This window comes from Betta splendens, chromosome 16 (genome assembly GCF_900634795.4).
Source record: "Betta splendens chromosome 16, fBetSpl5.4, whole genome shotgun sequence".
Taxonomy (NCBI): domain Eukaryota; kingdom Metazoa; phylum Chordata; class Actinopteri; order Anabantiformes; family Osphronemidae; genus Betta; species Betta splendens.
This window is the reverse complement of record NC_040896.2, coordinates 8,047,643-8,072,260: the sequence shown is the minus strand read 5'-3', so window position 1 is coordinate 8,072,260 and position 24,618 is coordinate 8,047,643. Positions and strand designations below refer to the sequence as shown.

General features: G+C 42.1%; 1 protein-coding gene across 2 annotated transcripts in view; it reads left to right on the top strand.

Moving 5' to 3' along the window:
• The first annotated feature begins 368 nt into the window (after positions 1 to 368).
• LOC114843679 (raftlin-like) overlaps positions 369 to 24,618 on the top strand; it is a 115,628-nt gene continuing 91,378 nt past the window's right edge. Inside the window, exons 1-2 of one of the 2 annotated variants that reach the window (XM_055503442.1) lie at positions 369 to 564; positions 3,320 to 3,473. The gene's annotated coding sequence lies outside the window, so the exon portion shown is untranslated. The remainder of the gene's footprint in view (positions 565 to 3,319; positions 3,474 to 24,618) is intronic. The other variant, XM_055503441.1, reaches the window with a different exon arrangement.

Here is a 24,618-nt window from a genome sequence, read left to right as displayed (position 1 = left end):
AGAAGCACGTGTCCATTTGAACTGTACGATAAAGTAGCATATTTATTGCATTGAAATGATGCAATAATCATAGTGGTACAACAGAGCTGAATTATTATTTTCACTCATACTGTTTACTTATATAGTGTTCTGCAATTGTTTACTTTTATTTACTCTTACTGTTTATATTATATTTATTTATAGAATTGTTTATTTGATGCTCTTACTGTTTACTCTCGCTCTTATACTTTACTCGTATGCTCTGTTGTTTACTTATGCACTGTTATTGTTTACTCTTATGCTTGCGGTTACCGAAAAAAAACCTTATTTAAACACTAACATGGCAAACGAAGACAGCGAAAACAACATGGCGTCATCAAATGACATTCCATAACAAAATGAAGCGGGAAACCCCACATCGCCTTAGTATTTTTACCGGCGCAGCCGCAGCTAGCTAGCGTTGTTCACGCTAATTTGCTAACAGGCGCAGCTAACTTGGAACTAACATGGATTAAATCCTTCCCGCTGCCTTTTGTAGCACTCGCTTGCGTGGATTCCCAGACGTCATCACCGCTGCATAGCGAGGTAAGCTAATAAAACAACATGCCTTGTATTTAAAGTTAAGTATTTGAAGCTTTGACCTAAATACCCCGTTGAATTATTAGGTCAACATTTTAAAGCAAACACTTCTAGAACCTAAACTAAACACTTCTAGAACCCTCAAGATCATTAATTGTGATTTAGAGATTGAGACATTGTTTGTTTATTTACCACCTACCGATCTCTTTAAAATGATCTTATTACGTCACTGCATTTATCAGACACAGTGAAGTTAATGGAACCAAGGTGTGTTTTTGGACACCACACAGTAAATGATATAAAGCCTGTTTTTGATATCTCGCTGAAGCTGTCGTCTGGTACAGCGCCTCCATAGAAACGTCTTTGGACCCTATGTTGCAGTGAACAGCTACCAAATGCAAATGTAACACAGAAGTAACTCGAGGCCTTCCACCTGCCTGATTAATCATAGAGTAATGAGGGAACAGGCCGCCCCTGAGCATGCGTCGGTGCCGTGTGTGAAAAATGACTGTAATTCCTGAATGAACACCTTGAATTAAACCTGAAACTCTTGACTCAGCTCACATTTTCAGTGTGGTTGTTTACAGAAGTCCAGAAACACATTGGTTCCATGTTTTGTAGAGGAGGACACCATGTGATCTGCAAAGACAATAGAAAACGGTCCATTGACATATTAAGGTAAATGTTTTTTATTTGGGTTGTTTTATTTTTTGCAATGACATGTTAAGTTGTTTTTGATGTAGACAGTTCAAGCCGCCATTTCACATGTACTTTTCCACATTGAGCTCTTGCATTCTTCACTCACATTCGACAGTTTGTGGTTTATGTTGTGATCATGTGATGTTTTGTTGCACCTGCAAATCAGGAAAAATGCAGACGGTGCAGTGACCTTTTCACTTAGTTTTGATGTGGTTTTGTGAAGAACAGTGCGTGTGGCCATGTGTTCGCGAGGCTCCAGTGAAGAATTTCAGCCACCTGCCCAAAACGTCTCACAGTTGATCTTCTGTTTTGTCGCCTTTGCGTTTCTGCCCTTTTATCGTATGTGTCCTTTAAGCTGAGTTTGAAAAGTATAAGAGCAAACGACTTGACGAAGTTTGGAATGAATGCAATCTGAGCCTTTTTACTGTGGGATCCCCTTCAAATCTTAACATCTGTGTACTGACATTCTGGTCATGTTTTTTTATGTCACCAGTTTATTTAGAAAACTGAATTAAACTGGCAGGTCTAATGTTTGTTACCTTGTCATCGACGCTGTCCTGAGATGCATTTGACAAGCTCTTCGACTCCTAGTCACACAGCTTTTATGGCATTTCAAACCTTTCCTTGAAATGATTTATGTGGCTGGCACAGATGTTGCTCAGATCCTGATTTTTCATTCAATTACTCTATCTATCTTGCAGTTTTAATTATGGCTATGAAAAGTCCCATATCCCTCCGCGTCAGCTGCACTGCCCATATTAAGGACCTGAGATAATGTGGCAGTCCATGCTGCTGTCAGGTGCTCCTTCCTCGTGCCTTTTTATTATTTTTGTTTATTGTGGAGTGTGGAGGTTTTAGTATTTGGGAGGCTGGGAACAAAAAGGTTGTAAACAAAGCCACTAAGATGTTTCTAAGTCAGATGCACAGACGGGAAGGAACCATTTGTCATACATCGTTTCAAGGAGGAGTCACATGCAGCTGGTTGGAATTGAAGTGATGTCCTGTTGCTCCTGTGTGTGGGCTGTTTGGGAAAACTTGGAAAGATTCCGGTGCCTGGATTTAATGAGGATTCCAATTTACTTACTGTATGTCAAAAACACTGTCTGCTCCACTGTCCAACTCAAATGATACACTGACATAGGTGGAGTCCTGAATTAATGATTGTAGTAGGACAATTGTCACAGAGAAGACATTGCTGTGTGACTGATTAGCAATACAATTAAATAATAGTGTTCAATTTCCCCATGCAACAATAAGATTTTTGTTCATCTGCTTCCAGTTTGCAGTTTCTGTATTTCTACAGAGTGCAGAAACTTGTGTGTCACTCATTTTGTTTCAATTAGGGGCGCCACTTTCTTCAAACAAGGGCTAAGTTGTTTATAGGCAAATTCTGTTAATTTCATTCCAGAGTTTGTACCACTGCACCCGGTTCATCATTATCACTCTGGCTTCACTGGAATGATATTCAAACATCCACAGAGCATTACTCTTGACAGTCAAATACCAGCTTGTGTGGCATAACAAGATGACGCGTCTTAAGTTGATAAGATAGATAACAAGATGCACATCCTGACTCCTCAAACGTGCACCAGCCGCCGTGGTGGCGCTGCTCTCATCTCAAGCTCTCTCCCCAGTCCTTGGGGGATCAGCTTGGCGAAACACTTTACCTGTTTTTTTTTCTCTCTGAGGTTTTGTTTTTCCCACTTAAGTGGCTGAGCTCTTCTCCACGATTCCAGCAGACCTCATGCATTTTTATTGCCATCTGGAGAATACCAACAGGTCTTAACAAGGGGGCTCTTGCTGTAGATGCCGTGTACCGTTGAGACGGTTTCAGAGTCAACTCAGCTCATTTGACTGACTGTGACCTAGTGTGTGTTTGTATGTCACGTGCATGCGTGCGCACGTGCACATATATTTTTGTTTGGGGCAAAATGTAAATTAAAAGCAAGCAGAGAGCGTTTTTCACATATGCCTCAATACATTTTGTTTATGTTTGAATAACACACAAGCGGAAGTAATTATTTTCTTGTGCCTCATCTCCCGTCTTCCCTCTTCTTCCCAGGAGTGTCTGAGTTTGATGGGCCATCCCAGACGCCGGGTGACATTTCGTCCCCAGTCCGACCGGATGCCACATAAAAAATTCAGTCAAGCGAGAAGCCGGGAGGAATATGCAGCTCATCCCACCCCGGCGTGTGCCTCTCAGTGGGGAGTGCAAGGTGAGCAGAACTTGAGCTTGTCATGGCTGCATGCCTCTGACAAACATAAGTAGATGCTAATGGCAAAATCGTGACAGAGCAGAGTCCCACCACCATATGGCTAATTGCCACAACAATATCCTCTGTGTTATTAATCACGTTTTCATAGTGTGCCATGATAATTGGAATAATTAGGAGGGGAACAGGCACTGGGATGCCTCTGCAACATCCTTTGCATGGAAAAAATACAAACGTGGCAAAAAGCGTCACTGTCCCTGCCTCGTCCCCCATGTTTGGGCCCAGCACTGTTCTTAAAAACCTTCTTCCCCTTTCTTTTGCCCCTTTTCACCCTCTCTTCCCGTAGCCTCCTTTACTTCACTAATCACTTTCTAGCTCCCTATCTCCCCACCTTGTTTAGAGATCCGTGGTGAAAAATGGAGTTGATAATTAATGAATACAGTGACTTCCGTGTCATGGGGACCTTGCCTCTGAATAGTTCTGGGGCAAGGTGGGGGCATTACAGGTAGCTGAATGAGGCCACATACCCCACTGAGTCCCAACAATGAGTGTTTGGGGTTAACTCTTCATGCTTGGCAGATGCTTTCCTAGCAGTTTTTACACAGTAGTTGGGGGTGTTTCTATTTATGAACCGATTCATAGAGACAGAGTTGTTCTATGGAAAAAGGCGGGTCAGTTACATGCTTATGTTGAGGAAAATCTCTTTTAAATACAATATTCAATCCCTGAGGAAAAAAGGGCAGTACAGGATAACAGACTTGGAGTTGAGCATGTCTGATTTTTAAAGCTGACTTCCCCTCAAGCGCTCCACTGTACAGCTGCCTGTCGGACTGTTTGGCTTCTATTTATTCATGAACAACTTAGTGATTGTCTAGACATTTGGAAAAAAGAAATGCAAGTCAATCAATAGGACGCCTGTAGCATTACAGAGCTATTCCTTTCATCAGGCTCCTTCTGCCAGAACAGGCAATGGGAGAAATCCAACTTTTTGGGGCAATATAAATGTCCATGACCGCCATTTGAAAACTAATGAACGGACTAAAGGGATCCAGTATGGGATGGAGGTCATTTGGTGGGTAGACGGGAAGAATTGCATATTACCAATGACACAGAAAATAGGGTAAAAAGAGGCTGTATTAAAACTAAAGCACAACACTCCGTTCAATATTCATGTTTTTATTAGTTACTAATGAGGAGGTAGCCACATTCTACATGTTGAACCTCTGTGATGCAGTATGTACATACTGTATGATAAAATGTAGAGATACAATTGTATCTAGATACAAATATTCTATGTACAGTATATAATCATCATCTGACAGGTTTTTGGAAGCTACTCTAACAAGATTTACAGCAGTTGCAGGCGAGTGAATGTTTTTCTAATTATACTTCAAGTTAAGCAACAACAACCTGCTTCTGGAGTTAAGGACAGCAGCTGCAACAGCAGCAGGTTTGTGACCTGACTTCCCTTTGCCACACTGTGTTTTGTGAGAACATCTCTACTCGTGTTAGCTTGTTTTCCCCCTTTTCCCTAAAAGCGTATGTGTGTGTTCTTAATTTTAGCTTGACGTATGTCTGCTTTTAATACACTCATTAGTATTTACTGTAAATAATAGTGTCTAAAACATTTTGAATGGAATAAAGTCTGTTACTTGCTGTTTTTAAAAATAGGTTGAAGTTATTATAAATGGACGGGACTTTTCAGTCACCAGTAAGATTAGCATGAAATCAATCATGTTTTGCTGACAACTGGACAACTAGTTGATAGACTTTTATCACAACTGACCGTGTAAATGTCTTTGAGCAGAATCTTTAGGTATTTTGGTGAAGGTGGATGATGTTCCAGAATCATTTGTTGTATATTATCTTTCACTGTTTTCTCTAATCATTCAGAGGGTCTCTATAATGACTAGACTCTCCATTTAAGCAATTAGCCTCTCTAGGGCACCCTGTTAACACCATTCACACCTCCCTCAGTATCGCTTATCAACACTTTAGACGATAACAGCCAAAGACCAAGCTATTTTTTCACTTGCCACTTCCCACTCATTGAGTTTTCTTCTTAACAACTCTCTTATTCTCTGTCATTCTGTCTCTGTCATCTGCAGATATGTGGCCTATACAGTTGCACACACTGCACCAATCTCAGACAGGATCTTAAATCTGGAGCCACAAAATAATTGTATTGGCTGAGGTACTGTAAACCTCTAATGGGATCATTTTTGTGTTAATGTGGGTAGTATTCATACGTAGAGTACCTGTAGAAAATGCTAAATCTCAGTATTGCGGTTGAACATCTACTGTATAGAGGTACAGTAAGAAAGGGAGATGAGCCACTGCTCCTGATGTTGTGCTGACATTTGAATGTATGGTGTAATTTGAACTTTATTAATTTCTTCATCAATAGTGTTATTACTATTATTTTTAGTAGTGGTAGTTTTATATGAACAATAACATTTGATAACCTTGGATGGTTTGAGAAAATTCTTATGCTCTTATGTCAGTGGGCAAAGTTTCAATGGCCTGTTTTTAACCGGTTGCTTGTTTACTCTGGACTTGACTCATCGAATAGTTTTAGCTGTCTTGCGGCATAAATATGTGATATATGCTGAATACGCAGAAATGAATTATGACTCATATAGACTCAGGAGGAAGGACCCAGGATGTACTTCCACCCCCCACATTGTCATTTCAGACAGTTATGGACTCAGAAATGGTAGAAAGCAGCTGCTGCTATGACCATAAAGCCCTGAGCTGGGCCCTTAATTGTTCCTGTGTAGAGAGGGAATTATCTCCACCCAGGCCCACCCTGGGGAGCAGACGATGAGGAAGGAAGAGGAGAGGCAGGAGGGTATGTGTGGTTGGACAGAATAACAGGATGGATGGCAAGGTGTGGGCAGATTTTGGCACAGCCACCTGAGGGAGTGGGCGGCAGGTTGAGAAGTCTCCTTCATTCACAGCTCCTCTCACCGCCAAAGACTTGAGAGTGAAACTGGGTCATGACTGAAATCATGGCTCTATGTATGAATGTATGTAGGCAGGTTTATGTTTTTATATTTTAAAACCAGAGCATAGTGCTATTAAGATTCACGTTAGTTGTCTTCAGAATAAAACAGTTCCATGTGTTGGACGTGGAAAAGACTATTTCTGATTAAATAACAGCACCTTAAATTGGTACAGTATAAGTGGTGAAAACAACCAGCTATGAGTTAAAGGAGGTCAACCTGTGCTTTAAAATGAACAGAACACACACTTAAACCATGATCCATGACCAGTGACTCTTGAACCTTTGTGTACTACAGTACCACCACTGCCATTTACTAGGTTCAAACCCTTTAAATCAGAAGTCTTTTCTAGACGATGTGTTCCTCTTCACCCCCCTCTCCCTCTGTCTCTCATCTCTAGAGGTGAGCTCTAGGTTGCTCCCCATATTAGTTTGCTTTCCACTTAATGAGGCGGCGGAGCATGAAGGTCCAAGCACTCTTAAACGCTGCGTTCATTAAACCAATGGTGCTTAATGGTGACGGCAAAGGCGCCTGCGACCTGCTGGCTCCTACGGAGGGCGACCATTAGAGTTAGAGCCAGCAGCCGGGGGAGGGAGACGGTAGCACGAGGGGAGCGGGCTGTCACCTGTCAACAGCTATGTCACACAAGGACACTTAGCTGGTATATGACGAACATAACCATATTTATAATACTATCTGGGATCACACACAGTGACACATACAACCTCAAAAAAAAAAACAGTCCTGGTTAATTATGTAATCAGTGAAAACTGTTCCCTAAAGCTATTATGGGTCCGTCCCGTGGTCCAAAGACTGGCACTTAGGGATTCAGTCTCTACAAAGACCATAGGGGTGAGTATCATTGTAAACGCTTGCACGTCTCTGTATGTGGCCACCCGGCCCTCGCCCCATCAACACCTGGGACTGTCACTTCACCCCTTTGACTGAACAGGGTGAGCCACCCAAGTGATGGATGGATTTGATCCATCTGCATTCATTCATTATTCGCTTTGTGATAAGTTACAGTGAGATACTGTTTTGATAATTTTGAAACACTTTATTAGCGGTTAATGAAAGTTGTGCTTTGATAATTTACAGTTCTTCTGTCTTTGTTCTGACCGACAGTCAAAAAAGTACAGCTTGTTAAGTTTTAGAAGTAATTTACTAGGTACAATTGTGAACATTATTTCCAAAATAAAATTGTTGTGTGTCCACTACTGAACAAACTAACGAACGAACGAACAAACAGAAAGTACTTCTACAAGTGAGACTCAATCTGATTTGTCAGTCAAACATAGGAGTTATCTTACATAATGTCTCAACAACAAAAGTAAAGTAAAAATACTAGTTTGTTGAAAACTAAATGATCTTGTTTAAATACGTCGCCATATTTATAAAGGTGGATTTTCTGCGATTACTGCATCAGAGTTTAACAACATACTTTTTCTGCAGAAGTGAAGTCCACTCTTCAGTTCAACACTACGTTGTGTTGCTCTGAACAGTTTCTGGCCACTTCGTGGTATAAATGAGCACACGCACACACTACAGCGGGTGCGTGTGCTCATTTGCGCGCTCACACACAGACTGCCTGTGATTTCCATGCAGCCCTCAGAGGACACACTAATGTATCCAAATATATTTACAACAGATGTTGCATTTTATTTTTCATGATAAAAACCCATTTCAGAAAATTTACTTCATAATGGGCTAAGCAAGTTTTTCTTCTCTCTCTTTCTTTTTGTCTTCTCTCGAGGTCTCTTAAATTTATAGTGAGTTAAGTGCACCACCTAATGGTGACAAACATCAAGTTTTTATTTGCAGTATTTAATAACAGCACATTAATATTTAATTTAACAAAATCATTTACAGTACTACAGGATCAAAACTCTTCACGTGCAGGAATAGAGTACAGTAGATGGTCATGACGGGAGGGAAGTAAACAAGAGCTGCACCCACAACCATGAGAGCCCAAGGCGTCATTCTTAGCTGCCTTGCTTTTTCTTGTCAATGGTTCAAAGATTTTATGTATAGAAATAAAAGCCACTGCTCTCAATTGTAAAGTAGTGTCTCTGTTTATTTAAGCTCAATCAAATATTAAATACCAAATAACTAAAATAAATACACAGAATAACTACTTGCCAACAACCTGATGATTTTAATGAAAAGCACTCAGCCTCGGAAACATGCAACTCTGATCATGGTCAACAGGTGTCTAAGCAAATAATCTGAATAACAGTATCAAACACAAAACTTGACTTCAGCCCAGTCCTAACCACAGACTCTTCTGTCTTTTAAGGAGAGTTTAAAGGCCACTTAGACCGGATGGAAATGAGTTGATAGGAAGGATAGAAGAGTCAACACCGGTTAAATTCAGTGCTTTAAAGCCTTGAGGATAATGAAATTTCAGGGAGGATTTCTAGTAATGAAAGCAATCATGTTTGATATTTACATGAAAGAATTTGCACATCTTTCCAACCGAGGTCAATCTTACTATCATATTTGCCGCTTTACAGTTTGTTTATTAGAGTGGGAGGGTGGCAAGAGGAGACGACTGAGAGCTGGAGGGGCAAGAAAAGGATAACTGTGGAGGACAAATGGTGAAAAATGTGAGAGGGCTTGAGCTGAAGAAGAAGAGGAGGAGATTATGTGAGGAAGAGGCCAAGAGTCGCTCTCCGTCTTTAGCCAGCCGGATGGGAAGAAAAAGCGAGAAGAGGAGGGAAGGGCGTAGCAAAAGAGCTGGAGAGACTGAGAGTGTGTGTGAGGGCTAAGTGAGGCCTTTATAAATGAAAGCAGATGCCTGGCATTATGAACTTGTCGGGTCGCAGATGGGGATGGCGGTGATGGAGCACTTGACTCCCCGGATGGTTATCACTCACTCTCCTCCTCTTCTTGCCTCTCAACTGCCTTCTCCAGAGCTCGGTGGGTGAGAGGAAGAAAAAGGGGGAAACATAATGGGAATTAAAGAAAGGGAGATAAAGAGAATATCTATAGTTCAACAACTAAGCAGATGAGAAGGTGGACTTTTCCCTGAGTGATTAGTAGCCCTATTCAAATAAAGAACATGAATACAGTTTAAAGAGAGAAGCTTCAAGTCTTTGTTTCCCTCCTCCTTTTTCCTGTTTTGATTGATCTCGGCGTCGGTGTGCAGTGATTGATTGGATTGCCTGCGGAACATCATCCCACTAACTAGTCGCTCTGAGAAGGGTGTTTGTCACTGCCATTGATCTTCTTGTAAATGAAATGTTCCATTTCCAGTGCATTTTATTGTTAAATGCAGTTCATTAGCTACTCCGAGATTTATGGCCGTGTCTCCTCTCTTGAGCTGGGGAAAAAAAGGAGAGAAGGGCTTGAACGAGACAAGAGGGGGGAGAAAGGATGAGAGTGGGGGGGAGAGAAAGGATGAGAGTGGAAGGGGAGCGGGGCAGAGACAAGTGTTGATGGTAAAGAGCTGCTGCAGACTTGATAGATATGACCCAAGTTTGCCAGGAGATGAGATAATGATGGTGGAGAGGAACTGACGCACTGAGCTTCCTGATGTACTGTAGTTACACATCTTGTCATCGCGTCGGCACTAGCCTTTATAAATATTCTCTGTCCTCACAACCCAACTTAGTGGTGTTAGAAAATCCAAGTAAACACTGAACATTTCCTTCTGTTTGGATCTATTTTATTTTAATGGACTGACGCTGTATTCATAAATGAATGTGGTTTTACAGTGAGCTGCACATGTGCAGGAATAAAATTGCTTATTCATTTTGGAGGCTCGCAGATGAGTCTGGTTTTAATGGATGTAGTAATGTGCTTAATTCAGGAGAAAATAGTCAGCCTGGGCATTTTTCTGGTGGTGTGTACCACGATTTGCTTCAGCATAAGTATTACTCCAAATATATTGTACTGTAATGAACGGACTGTAATGTTGCAGACAGTTAAAGGGTTATTGCTTCACACACCGCAGACTCATACCTGTGTTTAAACCAGGGTTTTCTAAGGAGACCTGAAATTATGTCAGTCTACAAAATCAACAGTAATGACCACTTACAACATATGAAATTTCTCTTTTCATGCCTTTTATGCTAAGTTATGTGTTGATGTCAACTAACTACGGAAAGGTGAGTAAGTGTATTTTGTAGCAAATGATTCTAACTCATATCAGAGTTGCGGAGGTCACAGAAGTCTCACACAAATTGAATTTAACAGGGATGATCATCAAGCCTAATTCTGAAAGTATTATGTCTGTTCATTTTGTATCCGCTTCATCTAAAAGGGTGAAGGTGGTATTTGTAAATCAAACCTTTAACAGCCTGATTCACACTACACGTCGAGTGTTTCCAGACTAAAATGTTGTCTGGCCTCTCGTTCAGCTAATATTGCCGCTTTCTCTCCTCGTCTTCTGTTTCCGTCTGAGATGAGAACAGATTTGCTTTTCTCCTGACGTTTTCTTCTTCTGGTTTGAGACAGCCTTGCCTCTGGTTAATCACGTCTTTTTATAGAGGCACACTGACGAGCAGGACCACACCACTGTTTGTCCATCAAGGGCTCTGCATTAACAGGCCAATTAGCTCTCTGTCCACACTCCTTGCTATTAAAGAAAAAGGGTGGAGGCCTCGATGTAACGTTATTGGATAACGAGCATCTGACTTACTGCACTGTAAACTACTGTTCAGGTCAGAGTCTGTGCTGCAGGTGGGCAGTCTGTGCTGCTTCACCATGTGGGCTGTGCACATCACTAGAAACATCTAGACAAGATGCTGTTCAGTATTGAGAGACCAGTCGGTGCCAGTGAGCCAAACGTTCTGTTCAGTGAAACACATTGGGATTCTTTGTACATGCATCTGACTCTCTGCCTGCAGTTACACTGTAAGTATGACGAACACTTTAAGCAAAAGTTGCATCAGGGAAAAACGCCGAAGTACTGAATGTCACCTTTTCTCTAAGCAATGATGGAATCCTAAACAAAGGGTTCTCGTGGTCTTTTTAAAAGCTGGTATTAGGCACAGTGGAGCAATTTTTACTGCAGGCTTATGACACGAAGGTTATTCTGGCCTTTTCACTTGAAATTATGCTTTTTGGGGGCAGTTGATAAAAGAGCAGTATATCAGCCGAATGGCAAAAAGTAAGACTCAGTGTCCAGGGTAGTAATTTCTACAAAGGGACTCCTGAAACTGTGATGCAGGACCTATACCCAAGTGGATAAATGCAGAATGAGCACTTCTTATGGTTGAAATGCACAATAATGTACAGTATGATAAGGAAGACGGTGAAACTACAGGAAATATGCTGTTTGTAATGTTGTAATATGCCCCTCCATTACTTCAAACTTGAGACGTTAACGCATTTATGCATACGACAAATGTTGTTTAAGTATAAACACTATTGAGCATCACAGCTCTTATTCATGTTGTAGATGTCACACCTCCAGTCCACATGTTAGCTCTCGTCACTGTCCAACTAATAAAACCTACAAATCAGGACATTTTTTCCAGTTTGCTGGAAATGGGCTGTTTTGCAACCAGTAACTCGAGATTGTGAAGGAAAGAGACACATTTGCAAGTTAAGATTTTGAGGTGCATCTTGTAATCCACCCATCCTGCTTGTAATTAACACACTAGAACCTGATAGAACCACTGAGAGAACAGTGAATATTAGAAAAAAATGTATCAACACTTGGTATTCGTTTAAAGCGGTAAATCACAAGCTTCATGTTTGTTTTCGGCTTATATGGTAGCATGTTTAGTGCTAGGTGTTGATTGCTGTTGTTTCTGTGTTGCACTTTGCTAAAGACTGCCTGTCAATCAAAAAGTTAGGTTTGCTGCTTGATTGATGTGTGCTGGCAGACGGTGACATTTTTCCTTGGGTTTTCCTTTGATTAGGTTGGGAAAACTCTACAAAGACTATGACACACTGAAAACACAAAGCTGTCAAACCGCTTGGAGCTTGAAACACTCGATAGCAACAATCAGATTTACTCAAAATATACATTAAGATGGAGTATTCACAAACCACCTCATGGTGATTTCCTTTGTGATTCTCCTCATGTCCAGAGCAGCTTGTACATATATAGCAGATACATGAGGCCAAATCCGGTGAATCAGTTGTGTCTTCATTAAGGGGGATTTTTGTCAGTTTGCAGTGAAGGTGTCTACAACTCTTCCTCACCGAAAACAAATGAGTGTACACCATCACAGTCTAAACCTGCTACTGTTAGCAACGCCAGGATCCCGAGTTGTGTCTCATCCATATTCAGTTCTTCTGAATTGGGGATGGTGACATATGGTTGGTACTCGCAACATCTCCCCCTCCTCTGTACGAGAGATACAAATCCAGAATTGGATTTAACACTTCAATTCCCCACTGACCAACAAGGCTGACACAATTACTATGCTGGAGATGCAAAGACACACAAATACACACTGGTGTAATCCAATTAGAACACAGCCAGTGTTTATGATGGTGTGTGTGTGTGAGAGGTGGGATGTGTGTTGGAGCAACCGTTTACAAAAAATTCATAAGTCAGACCTGAACTTAATGTAATTTTGAAAACTGAAAACGAGAGACTGGTACAGTGGTAAAAGATTCATTTGGCAAAAGTTTACGCTGTTGGGTTTTTACAGCTTCAGACCCCAAACATTGTTCATACAGAGATTTTTTGAATTACTTTGCTACTGTACAAGTTAGCAAAAAGTGATGTAATCACTATATTCATATGTTTGTTGAGCGTAGCATTATAAATTGTCCACTGTCAGAAGATGTAAACTCCAACCATAAACTCCAGGGTTAGTGATTTAGTTCAGACACCAGAGCTCCATTTAGTGACACCTGCATCTACTCCAACCACATTTCCCCAAGGCTTAATAAGGCAAGTCATTGTTCTTATTCTTACTACACTGGCGAAGGTTCAGTGCCAGAGCCAGTTGTCTAGCACTTGTCTGCTACAGTAGCTGATGCTTTTGTCCATTTCTGTGGAATAATAATGTACCTTTCATCACGTGTTAAACCTTTTACCTCCCTGATTCCCAGCTAAGCAGTCCTGTGTGGTTTATAGGCTTTAACGACCATGTTTAAGATGATCTGTAAATACTTACCGTTAAACTTTCTGCTCCACTTCATGGATGCGTAGACGATGTCTTACTGTATATTGTCATGACAGGCCGCTACACTAACATGTCACAACAAGTGAGCATTCACTGCCAGTGAACCGTAGCTGATGGAGCATTCATGAATGAAGGGACGGAAGGTGACAGGTGTCAAGATTTAAATCGCTGCATGTGTGTCCAAGTCGTAAACAGTTGCATGTACATACTAATTCAAGGTTTCCCAAGTCTTAATTGTAAGTATTTATTCTTGGAGATAATCAATGAGAGACACCAAAGAATTTCTACTGTTCTTTTAATCAATCTGTCTTCGCAAGCTGGTGTGATAGAAAAAGGACCCTCACAAATGCAGAATATGCTGATTTAGGTAACGTAACTGCTTGTTCTGTTTCCATCTGCGTCAGTTCATCTTGTGTTAATCCCCATGGTGGCCATTGTTTTCCAGGAGAATAGAGCACCAAATCTACCATCCACCTGCATTTTGACAAACTTCCCATCGCTCGCACAGTTTAATAGCCCACGCTGTGTGATCTATGGCCACCGTGCAGCGCGTCCAACTCCAAAGTTCAGTTCCCCGCAGGCCCATAAACATCACGCCGAATCCCCGTCCTTAAAGTCACTGTGGAGCATCAGAGAGGACGCCGACTAGAAAATCTGCCACGGTGGCATCAGCTTAGGTTTCACAACATTACATCACCTGTCTAATTGATCCGCTTGTTTGGGCTCATTTCATACCTGCATGGAAGTGCTGATGAAGGGGGTCTAGTTTCTCCCCCGGCTGACTGTGTGCGTGCGTGCAGGGAGGCTGGTATTAGCCCTGACAGATCGCACTGTTAATTGCTAATTGTGTTTCTCATTAGGCGCAGGGGTGACAGGTGTTGTTAGAGTGTTGTGAGTTTTTTCGGCACTCTCCCATGAATTGCTCCTGCTCCCTGCGCACCACATTGCTGATCCGCTCGCTAATGGTTCCCTGGAGAACTCCCATCAACCCCTGGGCTCGGTGCAGCAAGGGGTCGGCTTTAGATACTGTGTAGCAGCAACAGCCGCAGTGGGAGGTCTCCACACAGAGCTGACAACTGGCACTACTTCAATCACATTCAGCATAGTACTAGTATTATATATAATAATACTATTACTAATATGTTAGTTCTACACTTAGGTATGATTATAAAATTCCTAAAACAGAAAATGTTCAATATTATTGTAATTTGTAGTCATTATACTTGTCTTGTACTGTAGTTACTGACGTGTACTGACATTTAACAAAGGTCAAAGCAGTGTGTTGATCACTATTAGTCCATCGGAGAAAAATCTGAGAAGTTGGATTTTTATTATGGAACCAATGCTTTCTTACACTATAAAAACCTCCAGGTTGGTTTCTCATCCGTCTCCACTTTGAAACACGTTTGAGTTCCTTACGACCACATGTACTTCCACATTACAAGACCGAGAGGATTCTGATGTAGTGCTCGTAAGATGTGTGCCATTCATATTTAAAGCTACACTCAGCCAGCTGAACATAGCAGGTCAGTAATTCCACAGCTGAATCTTGTACACACTGAGGACAATGAAATATGAAAATGGCTGCTGTTTTATTGGATGTGGTAATTGCATCTTAGACCATCAGTGAGGACACAAATTGTGTCTTGGTAAAGGCCTGATATGTGTTTTGAAGAAGGATAATGGGCTCCTGCCTCATTTTTGTTAGATTGCTGTTAAAACATTTGCACTTGCTATGCACTATATCTCCTCTCATCACTGGAAAAAAGCTATTTGGTGCAAAATGAAGAGCAAGCTGGTTCGAAGCCTCATTTCTGCCTCAGTCAAAATGTGTCTTTGTCTATTTGGGCTATTTTTGGTTTTTGGCTACTTTTTATAACGTTTGATCTTTTTCTTTTTCCAGTTCATTTGTGTGGACTTTGACACTTTGTGTTGTCAACCTTAAATGAATTCAGAATTACAATTCTTGCCTTTTACCCTTTACTTTATAAACTACAATGACAAAGTGAAATGGTCTTTATTACTAATAGGTTCTCCCTTCTCCACTAAAGGCCACGCCAGCTGTGTTTCCCACGAACCCAGAATCCTGAACCGGGTCAAAAAGTTTTGTTATTTTGGTCAACGTTTCCCTGACCTCCATTCTGAGGTGTTAAACTAAACTTGCGTTAACAACACTTTAAATAATAGAATATTCAGCCGTGGGGCTGATTGTTTTTGTGAGTGGTAATTATAATTGTTGTACCGACCCTTGTGTACCTGCTTGGCTGCTGCTTCTCCTCTGTTGAGTCTTGTTGTCACTGGCTACTAATTACAGCCTGAGGACGAGGCCTCTGGACGGCCGGCGCTGAGTGAGCTTTCTCCCCACGGTGTCACCTGCCTGTCCCTTAAGCTATTAGCTCAGTGTTAGCTGCACTTGGCAGCCATTATTAGCCTGGGTATTAGCCTCTAGCTGACTCACGCTGATACCTAGATGAGCACCTGTCACACCCAAGTGGATCTTCATTGTTGGGGAGAGCTCGAGGGGACACGCTGCAGTTCAGGGTGCTAATAATAATAATTACCCTTCAGAGGACCGTTGGGTCTTTGCTCGAGTAGACATGTTTACAGTCAACGCTGTCTGCATCCCTGAGGGCTGATGGATATTTGCTCAAGGGATAGGTGGATGAAGATCATTGTACTGGTATAACAGTAGGGTGGATAAATACAAGTGATAGTCACTTATCAAAACCCATTTCTGTGTATTAGTTGGATGTGGGAGCCAGGCTTTAACCTTGGGCATAAAGGTTGCGATGTCCAAGCAGAAACACTTTAAACTGTTCAGATGCAGTCTTTCATTTTAATCGTGATGAAATTAGCTTTTTTCTTACTTAAATAGAATACACCTACTGATCATGTGAAGTCGGCATAAGGATGTAGTTTGATTTTGTTTTATCATGTTATGAAGTGATGTAAATACTTATGGAGTAACATTTAATATTCAAACTAAACCAACTACAACTAGAGTCCACACACACACACACACACACACACACACACACACACACACACACACACACACACTCTCTTTCCCTACATCTCCCAACAGTAGGAGAGTTTAGGTCTCACAGGATCTCTTTATTTTCCCGCATACACAGCAGATCTGTCCGGTGCCAATTAGCTTATTATCTACGCCAGCAACTCAACTGCAACCTCTGAACTGGATCACTGACTGACTGACTGTAGCTGGGACACTGACTATTATCTATAAATAGTTAATCAAACTGGAGGGCATAAGATGTAACCTACTCTCCAAAATATTTTATTTATATCTATGTATAGATGCATTTACACATGATTCTGTTCCCTCCTTGTCCTGTTTATCTTTGCTTGGTCACATTTACTGCTTATAAGTAATCTGGCAAACAGACTTGATAATAATTCAGAGACATTTTAATTATGTGGGCTTTTAAATGATGCAGGACTCAGTATGCAGAGCTTGTAGCTGTGACTCTGAGGCTGATCCTTACACGAGCGCCGCTGTCTGTCTGTAGAAAGGTTGCTACCCACTTAGTGAGCCGTCGTGGAGCAGCGGCTGGTGTGAATGCCCCGCTGTTGATGGGATTTGACAGCAGATCCCCGAGCAAGGCTGAAGTGTCCACACACATCTTTGTCCCTGTCGCACACAGAAGAGTGCAGCCACCACACAAGCAGCAAGTTGCGCCCAGACTTCAGCCTTTGTGCAGCTCGTGTCCCTGTGCACGTACGTGCGTGGAGATCTGTACGTGCTTGACTAAATGCTTGATGTCTCACCAGTCAGATGAAGTTGACGTGCGTTTTGTGCACAGATACCATAATAATGTGTAAATGACAAGGCAGCTTCCTTTGCCAACAGCTTATTAATCATTTAGTCAATTGACAGAAATTAAATTTGTAACTCTTGATTTCACAAATTTGTTGATTTTCTCTTTGTAAATAAACATTGAGTATGACAGGAAAACATCGGTAATTGAAAAACACATTTGTCAAGTAATTAATCATGAAAGAGGCCTGATGGAAACATATCGATGAAAAGATGTATTCATGTCATGTACAAAGTTTAACCTTGGCCCTGTTATCAGCCATGACTCAGCTCCTGGACTGTTGTGAGATGTTCCTGCTTGTGTCAATTTGCTCTAAAATCCATAAAGACGATCGAAACGTGACCACCTCACAGTCATTAGCACTTGACCTCATTGGGAAACATTCACTACACAAAGCATGAATACAGCATTTATGACTAATCTAAAGGCTTAATTCTGAATTCAGGATTATTGCCCATTTCCACTTTAGCAGCTATTGAAGCTTGGAAATTCAAAACACAAGGAGCTCTGATGTTGCAAACAAAGGGTGATGACACCTGAAACCAGAAATACTAAATGCATATTCTAATGATAAAGGAAAATAGAAACTAGTAATAGGATCATTGTGTCCTGCGTTTGAGTATTTGTGATATATTTACAGATACAGTGCCAATTTCTGATCTAATAGGAAAGTAATCAACCATCTGTGAAGTTTAGGCTGTGGCAGGTTCTATTTCCAACAAAAACAATGAATTGCAGTATTGACTAGTCATATTGGTCCAGACTGAAGTATGTTGAGAAATTGTGGACCGACGAGTCTGGTGAGCTGCACATACGACTGTGGTCTCCAGCCTTTGATTCTGCTAATGTTAAATATGTGCTAAAAAACAGAATCTGTCATGATGTAAACTTCTTACACTCAGGTGTTCGTCGGTTGTTGTCGGTTGTTGCTATGGTCCTGATACAGTAGCTACTTACTCCTGGTGTGAAATAAAGGACTACATAACAGCAAAGTTGTCGGAACTTCCCACTCACAGATTTAGTTCACGGTTGAGCCCACTTTGTAACATTGCCCTGGACTCTGCCTGTAAAGCTTTTTCTCAAACCCAGAAGTATCTACAAACTATCACTTTGATAGTTCAGAGTGGATCTGATTGCTTTTGTTCCTCCTCCATGTTTCAGCGACTTCACATTTATTCATTATATCGGTGCTCAGGTAGCTGAAGGCACCCTCCGCCCCCTCTCCCCGCCACCAAACAACAGTCCATCTCGATTCCACCCTCTCCTCCCAGCAAACACTGTTTAAACAACCTGGTAAACATGTCTGTCTTCATTCATTACCCTGCTTCTCATCATGATCAAGCCTCCCGATTTAATGAGGCAAATAGATATTTCTGCGGTGATAGTCTCGCTCTCCCACAAAGTATTAAGACTATTAAATGGACACATCTGTTTTTAATTAGGAGCTAAAGTCACCCCGACGCTGCCTTCCATGTTAATGGACTCTGATTCCATCAAGGCTCCCTCAGCCTGACAAACAATGCAGTGTTGTGTGGTTTGCAGTAAACAAAGGAGTGAGGATGTGATAAGAGGATGACGGAGACTCGTGCTCAGTCCAGGTAAAAATTAAAGGAGAAAAATACACTAGGATCATATTTACTGCATGTATTCAGATCTTTTATTGCTTCTACCTTGTTTGGACAATAATTCACACCCAATTACTCCATGTGTATCTGACTTACATTCATACAGATGCAGATGTGGATGTGACTAGAAATATCACCAGATCCTTCCCCCTGTAGATAAATATTCAAAGAAGGCACATTTCTCATATTTCCCCTTTTAGTGGAATTAATTACGGTTGCAGTGAGCTTTAATGAATTGCAGGTTGTCGCTGTAGGATCTCTCAAAGGGGTGATGGTTGAGGAGTTTCACTTTTGTTAACATCACAGTAAAAAGTTTCAAGTCCCAGTTTAAGCCTGTTTGCATATGAAAACAAGCCTGTCAATATCCTGAAAGGCAAAGTTTAACCCGTCAGATTAAGTCACCTGCTGCCCTTGAGTCTCAGTCTCTCGCTCCCCACGAACCTCTGCGCCTGTCAACGTTTACACACAGCAATTCATAGTAAAGGTTAATTTTTGACTCAGCTTGCCATATGCTCACAGCGCCACCACAGTGCTGTTTCACAGGGGGGAGCTGCAGTGCATTGTGGGAGTGGGTTACTGCGTTCTCCTGGCACGGGAGCCGAAAAGAAGTGGGCAGGTGTGATTCTCTAGGAGGCAGCTCCCAGCAGAATAAGACATGATTAGATGGAAACTTATGAGCAGCTTCAGGGGAAGAGGCGGAGGCGTCGTGCCTGAGCTTGACCTGCCATCTAGTGGAAATCATATTCATGTGCACGTACACATTACAAGCTCCCTCTGTGTGTACGTGTATGTGCACCAGCAAGCTATAGTTTAATGTTCTGAAGCTTTTATTTCTCCCTTCATTTGCTTCCTGCCTGGGCTGCAGACATTCAGCTGCACCTGGTACTTTAAAACAGGCCGCGGCTTTAGGAAATGCTGTGTAGTGGCAGCATGCAGCATCTTCCCACTCCCCCATGACTGCACTACATTTCCAGTATGGATACAGTGCCTTCCTGTGACCACCAGGTGGCAGTCAGCGACCACTGAAATGTGCACAGGTTCATAGACAGACCTTCTCTTAGTGTCACTGTTCACAGCAGTTCTGGCCAAAAGCTTCTTGGTTAATGCTTTCGAAGGACCTTAATGAAAGTGCGTGACTGAACCACTGAGGGCAACTAGGACCACCGGGTCTCTCTCTAGTCTAAATGAAGAAATCTATTGTATTATTATTAATATTGAGCCTCTCAATTCGGCCAAACTGTCTGTTTTGTAGACTTCCTCTTTTTCTCTCTTGTAACAAATAGTTATTGTATCATACTATTTCCCTTCTGTCCCTTATTACCGTGCTCAGAATTTCCACATAAACAATGGATCATAACCCAGACAGGAACCATCTGCCTGCAATGACATTAATATCTGTTGGTGTGGCCGACCGCTCTAATCAAGACAGAAGATTCTGCGCTTTGAGGCTCATCCTCAATCTGCTTCCATTGAAAATGGATGGCATTCCTCCGCCGGTGGCGCCGTACTGAAAGTGTCGGGGCGGTGCTATCGGACACACGAGCTCCGCTGAACAGTTGAAGAGAAGTGACTCAGATCCTGCCAACGTGCCTCTGAGCAATCCAGGCGGGACTAACCGCTTCAGTGAGTGCAGCGTTACATCAGCTGCTGTCACTTGGTGCACTCGGGCGCCTGCATTGTGTGAGAAGAAGGCGCCATTATTTGGCCGAGTGTAGTCGGTTTGTTTGGGGGAGCTGGCGAGGGGAAACTAAATCCTGACAGCACAGTTATGGCAGCAGTCCAAACAGCCACAATGTTCAATGGCAAGAACAAGTCGTTATTGTGTCACGCTCTGAGAAAAAGCGTTGGCTGCAGTGTGACATTGTCTGCAACAACGGGTCATTCAGCACCACTTCCTTCCTGGAACCTCTGCCAGCAGCAGTCTCACTTTTTAGCAGCAGCACTGATCATATACTGCAAATGGTGATTCTTTCAGTACAGCTGTTGCAAGGCAGGCAATTGGATCTATTTATTGTATTCAAAGGCTTTGAAAAATCAATAATAATAATTATTGGTAACTGAAAATCTTAGTTCAAGATCAGTTGACATCATCAGTGCTTTTGGAGTAAACGTTTAGTAAAGTAGCTGTGGAAGATGCAGATGTACAGTAAAGTTGGGTGGCAGTAGATTAATGAGTAAATATAATAACATTCCTCAGCAAAACACTGAGAAGAAGCTGCTAAAGAATTCTGTGCATGAGGCACAACAGCAGGGCTGGGTCTGTCCAGTCAGCAGACTCTGCGGTGCCGTCCTTATTACAGGTTAGACACAGAAAAACTGATGATGCCGCGATGGGTATGAAGACATGACTACAATGACTAAACGATGAATGATTTAAAAGTTGAAGCCTTCTGTTGAACCTTGACTACAGCTGTACATTTATTAGCACAGCATCTTCTTCCAAAAACGTTAAACATAATATTTATGAGTAAATTCTACTATATTTGGTTACACGTACTTAGGAAAGTACCTTTGAAATAAAACATATATTCTTTGAATATATAAAGAGTTCGAACCTTAATGAAATTACTTAAGTGCAGTCGTATTTGAATTCGGTGAGTGTGTCCTTCAGAGCAGCAAACCTTCTCTTAAGGACATAAAACACTTGATGGTGTAATGAGGCAGCTTGTGCAGCAGGCTAATTAAAAGCCCCTTTAAATGGGTTGAGGCAGGAAGGCCAGACAGCGCCTCGTCCTTCCAGCTCGGGTCCCGGCGCCACTGGCCGCTGTGCTGACGGCCGCTGCCCAGGCTGGTCTTCTGCTCTTGCAGTGTGAGCATATGAATGCTGAGTGATCCTCCCGTGAGCGCTGCTCGTCCGCCTCCTCGGTTTCTCCTTCAGCTGCGCCGTGGGGCTCGTGGCAACGTTCAATCCGTGGAAAACGCACTAAGTGCTCCTGAAGAGCAACCACTTGGCTTCCACAAAGGAGCAAGACGGCGTCCTGGGACAGTCGTTTAGTGACCAGCAGTGCATGAAATATTCACCAAGAATAGATATGAATGGGCAGAAAGGATTTCTGCAACTGGGTGCATGTTGTAGATCCTTGTGGAGAGAAAAGAGCAGAAACGATATAGAAGTAGTAGAAGTAGGAGACTTTTTTCTTCTCAAAATTTGTTATTTAAATTTCAGATAAAATGGTATTTGATCAGTGGAAAAATTCAAATGTTAAACAAACATTTCCAACTAAGATAAACTCTGAGATAATTGAGCTCAGAGAACAGGTCACGCTGTTTGTTTGCACAAAGAAGGACACACAGTATTCTTCTAATTAACATCCTACACAGTTTGTTTAATTGTCAGTGACTGAGAACAGACGGCAGATCCAGGAAGCGTAGCAGCAGACCGGACCTCACAAGTGTGAGGAATGAAAGGAAACGCACCAGAAACAGCCAGACAATAAGCTTAGAGTCTAACAGGAATCAACACATTGTCGAGCTCAGCTACAGACCAGAGGACGGTTCTACACAGAGTCAGACAAACCCAAGGAGCTTCAGTTACTTCTGTTTGTCTTCTTTAACTTGTTCTGAATTCGTCCTTGGCTCATTGTTCGTTCAGCTATAATGTCGTTCTGGTGCCTCCCCTGTTGGGTTCCTGTACAAGCTCACTCCACTAGTTTCATTAGGCTTCCTCTAAATATGACAGGTTTTGTACTGATTGATGCCACCTGTTCACGAGGAGGTAAGATGTGATCATTAGCCTAATTAATGCTGTAATTAAATGCCACAAATGTTGTCTTGTATGTGGTGCTTGGCGTAAGTTGTGTCTCAGTGTGTACATTTGGAACATTCTATGTGGGCCGACGTATCCATTCCCACCAATAGTACTTAGGGATGTACTTATTCCATTTTAGAGGTCAAAGGTCAAGTTCCCTGTACGGCTGTGTACTGTGTGTTCCATGTCACATGAACCTTGTTTGACACATCTGACACATGTTTCTCTGGATTTCCTTTCCCTGATGATCATGTATGAAAACAGTGACCTGCAGCTTTAGCTGTTTTTTGTTTTAGCAGAGGCCGCAGATGTATCGCAGACTCCCTCACGCGGACCTGCTGTTCCACCCAGTTCTAATTTCCACGTTTCTGACATGAGAGAGGGAAGACTAGAGTTTGGCCCAATGACCTGATAGAATCAGTGCGATGCGTTTGTTGCCCTGTTTTTTTTTTTTTTTTTTTTGTATCCCATCTGTAAAGCGTTTCTGGAGGCGATCGCGGTACTTGAAGCCCCGTTCGGATTCAGAGATCTGCACCGTGACCAGCAGCAGACACTCTGTTCCACTGGCTGTGGGGGTTGATGATCTAAACAGAAAGCATCTTCTGAGAGCCTGTGCTGCACAGTCCGTTCTGTTTTACACCTTGTCCAAACATTTCCCGCACAACTGGTTTGAGTGCCACCGCGCTGCTGTAAACACCCAGACAATGCTTTAAATTCAGACCCAACACTCAGGACCAGACACGTCCATCCATCCACCCGTTCCTCCTCACCCTGCTGCTTTTGCTTCTGGGAATCTCAGACTCAGCCGTCAACTGTTTGCTGATGCCTTTAATCCAGTTGAGGTGATTTAACGTTTGTGAGCCCGACTCCTCCGCTCTTTGGATCTCAAATCTTTGAAATGCAAGAAGTTGACACACTGACGCACGCACTTTGAAATCAGCCTCTTTTATTTCATTGTCGCATTTCACGAGACAAGCTGTTAAGAAAAAATGTTCCTTACTTCCAGTTTACTAAATCAAACCTGCATCTGTAGCCAAGAAGCTTTTGGAAAATAATTTTTACAAAGAGTGATGTTGACAGAAAGCTTTAAATTTGTTTAATAGTGGGACAAGAGGACAGTTTCTGGCTTAAAGGGTGTAAACAGAAACCCTCAATGTGAACCTTCACTCGTCCAATAAAATCTGTTCCACTGTAATGCTAATGTAAAAAGGCCTTTTTTATCGGAGATAAAGATCATAAAGGTTAACATTCCCACCGCTGAGGTGATTAAGGTTTAGAGGTAAGAAAAACAAGCTAACCTCTGGTATATTGAGATTCCGTTTTATGTATAAAGACACGTTCCCTGTTCAATCACTCAATGATCGAGCATTTCTTGGCAGGAACCATAAATATAATTTACTGTACTCAACACTTTGGGCCATATACAGTTCTGTGCACGTCTGGAAGTGTGCTCGTAAACCGGGCCATTCAGTGCCTGTTACCTCCTCACATGTGTTTGCGTGTCTACTGTAGATCTAGACTGAAGTGAGCAATGATTTTGTTCCCCAGGCTGAATGTGAACCTCAACACAGGAACTAATCAATAGTGATGCAGTGTCCTCCTTCAGCTTTGGAAAAACAGCTGGATGAGCTGGGACTGCGTGTATCTGTGCTAGGAAGTCATCGATCATGTCCATGTGTGGCTGTTTACACCAAACACGACTAATACGTGCACTTTAAAATGGTTTGTGTCTCCCTTATTTAATTTATCTTTTATGACTTATTTAAGCACGTCTTGGAGTAGGAGCTAGTTTAGAAAATAGGTAAAATCTCCTTCCAGTTTTAGCGAGTAGAAAGAAAAT